Raw genomic sequence first — 4,088 nt, forward strand, 5'->3', positions numbered from 1 at the left:
TAGAAGACACTTGCCCAAGGTGCCACGCAGTGGTACTGAACCTGGAACCATGTGGTTGGTAAGCAAGCTACTTACCACACAGCCACTCCTACGCCTGTATATGTATATAAACCTATATTATATATCATGTATACAATATATCTTGTCTGTATATATATATATATATATATATATAAACACCCATTTATATGAACCTATAAATGAGGGAACACTGTATGGACCCCATGACATATCCATGTTTTCTTACCTGCTCTTTTGTCACATTAGTGACGGTGACCTGATATAAAATTACGCATGCTCAGCCAAACAGGCCGATACTTTATCTGTCCAGCAAGTACGATGACGGCTTTGAATTGGAGAAGAAAAATATTGTTATAAAATTTTATACAGAGAATGAAGACGATGTAAGGGAAATAACTCGCCAGTGACTAACAAAATAACTGCAAACATTTTTTTTCTTTTTTTTTTTTCGTTTAGCTTTGTGTATCTTTAAAACAATTGTCAAGTGTGAAGGGAAGCAGTCTTGAATAACAGTTGGAATATGTGAACAAGCAAAATTATTTAATGATTGTGGTTGATATTTATAGCTTGCTATTGATTGCCAAAACGGTTGCTGATTTACAAGTGTTATAACTGGTTTGAATTCAGCAGTTATATAATTTGTAAAATTATCGTAAATTGAAACAGAAGATTGGTTTTTTTTTTTTTTTTTTCATGTCCCTCTAAAAATGAAAATATTTTGTATTATTATTTCTATCTTTGAAAATACTTCAATATTTTTATACTGAAGATTTATGTAGATTAAAACAAACAAAAAAAAAAAAAACTAAGAAACAAAATAAGTTAACTTAAAAGAAAAAAATGCTGTTATTTGAAGGATAAATTACATCATAATTATTTCTAACATGGCTAAGCACAACAAGTTTTGATTTTTTAATTTCTTTTTTCCATCTCTTGAGCAGGAGTTAATCTAGATTGACAAGAATGGAATGGCTTAGAATTTTCTGCTGATCTATTTTTGAAAGCTTTGAAGTTTGGATCACAAGTTTGTAAAACTAACAATGTTTAATATGAAGAACATCAGTCGTATACAAATTGGCTTCATAGATTTACATGTTTTAAAGTTATGATTACTGCAATTTATATTAAAGAATAAAAAAAAGATACTTTCTGCGGACGTTCTTCAGTTGATACAAAATATTTTCTTTCTAATTTTGGCACGAGGACAGTATTTTTGAGGGGAAGGTGCAGTCAAAAACATCGGCCTCAGTGATTGACCGATGCTTTATTTTATCGATCCTGAAGGAATGAAAGCAAAGTTTACCTTGGCAGGATTTGAACTCAAAATGTAAAGAGCAGGAAAAAATACTGTTAAGCGTTTTGTCCAAGGTGTTAGTGATTCTGCCAACTTTTGGCCTTGAGTTGATGTGAAATATTAGGTGTGGAAGTATGGTAAGATTACGTTAAGGGTACACATGTCTGTGGAGTGCTCAGCCACTTGCACGTTAATTTCACGAGCAGGCTATTCCGATGATCGGATCAACTGGAACCCTCATCGGCATAAGCGACGGAGTGCCAACAACAACAACGGGTGAGATGAATACATGTTAAAGAGGCATTGTTTCACAGCTGAATGCTTTTCTTGTTGCTAATCCTAACCTGTTTTACAAGTAAAGAACTTTTCATTCCATTTATCACCAAAAAAGCACAGAACAGTCAGATAATTTGCTTACAGGAAATGTCAACAAATTACACCATCCATAGCTGAGTTCACTACAGAATGCAAACATTCACACAGGCACTTGCACCTCACAACAACCACATACACACACACACACAAATACATACATGCACACACATACATGCATGTACCCATGTACATACATACACACACATACGCACATGCACATATGCATGCGCGTGCACGCACACACACGCACTCATACATACATACATACATACATACATACATACATACATAAATACATACATACATACATACATACATACATTCTTTTTCCAAACAGGGGAACAGTGGATCTTGAAGCACATAGAGTTATAAACAATAGCATATAAACATTGGGTTGGAAAAACCATTTTGTACAGAAAAAGTCAAAGGCTGCCCATGGGACTTGAACCACATCTGAAGACATGACAGAAATCATGACAGTTCTGAGTTAAAATTTCCCTGAGGTCCATTTTGCCCTTCATCCTTTTTTTGTGGTGTGTGTGTGTGTGTGTGTGATAGGAGTGAGGGTCGATAAAATAAGTACCAGTTGAAAATTGGGGTCAATGTAATTGACTAGAGCCTTCCCACTAAATTTCAAGCCTTGTGCCTAGAGGAGAAAAAGTACTATTTATAGCTTTGTATGCTTCAAGATCCACTGTTCCAATAAAACATTATTTCACATTCTCTCAAATGTTTCTATTGACATCAGCACACACACACACACACATATCTGCACACACACATACACATATACATACACACAACAAGTTTTGTACAGTCTTTGTCTACCAAATTCAGTCACATGGCATTGGCTGGTCTGCAGCTAGCAGCAACAGTAGAAAACACTCGCCCAAGGTGCCACACAGACGATCTGAACCCAAAACCACATGATTGCAGAGCAGCCCAAACATACAGCCTCCAAATTAGACTAGAGATTATCCCAGCTTCCAAGGTGTTTAAGTGACTGAGAATACATGTTTTTGCCTCTGAACAGGACACCAGTCCATCTTCACACACATTTTTGGATAAAGTTTTCAGAAATCACCCAATAAATTTACCATTAATTCCATGGAATATCCACGGGTCCTGCTAGTTAAAGATCAATACAGTAATTTTCTTAAGACTAATTTGGCAAGTGTGGAGAAGGTTATACTTCGCTAAGAAGGTCTGAAAAGACTGAAACAAGGCTGAAGTTGGGTATAATGTAGTTCTAGCTAGACTATCGGAAAATAAAGATGGGATGGTCATGTCTGAAACAGCTTTGATTATAAATCAGCTTGATCAGAGATGACTTGGAGTTAAACAAGATGAATAAAAAAATCATTATTTTAATTTTTGTTGTTTTTCAACATCTTTCATTTTGCATGTTTTATTTGTTTCAGTCATTGGAATGGACCCATGGTGGGGAATCACCTCGAAGGGTTTCAACGAATACATCCGGACTTATTTTTCTAAGTTTGGTACTTATTTTATCAGTCTCCTTTTTGCCAAGCTGCTAGGTTACAGGGACATAAGCAAACCAGCACCTGTTGTCAAGTGGTGGTGGGGACAAACACACACACACACACAAATTATTTCTAATCCAAACAAGTAGTAGTACAGAGGAAATAAATGAATCTGAAAATGCACAGAGAATATATGAAGAATAAGTTAAATTTTAATATATATATATATATATATATATATATATATATATATATATATCATCATCATCATCGTCGTCGTCGTTTAACGTCTGCTTTCCATGCTAGCATGGGTTGGACGATTTGACTGAGGACTGGTGGAACCCGAAGGCTACACCAGGCTCCAATCTGATTTGGCAGAGTTTCTACGGCTGGATGCCCTTCCTAACGCCAGGCTGAGTAAAAATTAAGCAACGTTTTGAAACATGAAATTCATCACAATATATTTCAACAATGCGGAAATTTTATTTATCAAAATGAGAACCCATACAATCAACACATTTTTGCCAACGAGTTACAAGTTTATTTATTCCAGTAACATAAAAATCTGGAGTTCAGGAAATGATGAACTCTTTGAGTGCACTTTCAGCATTGGTTTGATTTTTGAGCTCTCTCTCTCTCTTGCAGGAAACCATCAAGGTGCTTGAAAAAGTGGTAGTTGGTTTGAGAAAGGTCTAGGGAATAAGCTGGGTGGGGAGGAACTTTGTAGCTAAGTTCCCTCAACTTCTGGAGCATCATTAGTGAAATGTGTGGTCGAACATTGTCATGAAGAATGATTGGCCCTCTTCAGTTGACCAATCTGGGATAGAAGAGTAGCATTAAACGATGATGATGATGATGATGATGATGATGATGATGATGATGATGATATATATATATATATATATATATATATA

The sequence above is a fragment of the Octopus bimaculoides genome, chromosome 20 (assembly GCF_001194135.2).
Source record: "Octopus bimaculoides isolate UCB-OBI-ISO-001 chromosome 20, ASM119413v2, whole genome shotgun sequence".
Classification (NCBI taxonomy): Eukaryota; Metazoa; Mollusca; class Cephalopoda; order Octopoda; family Octopodidae; genus Octopus; species Octopus bimaculoides.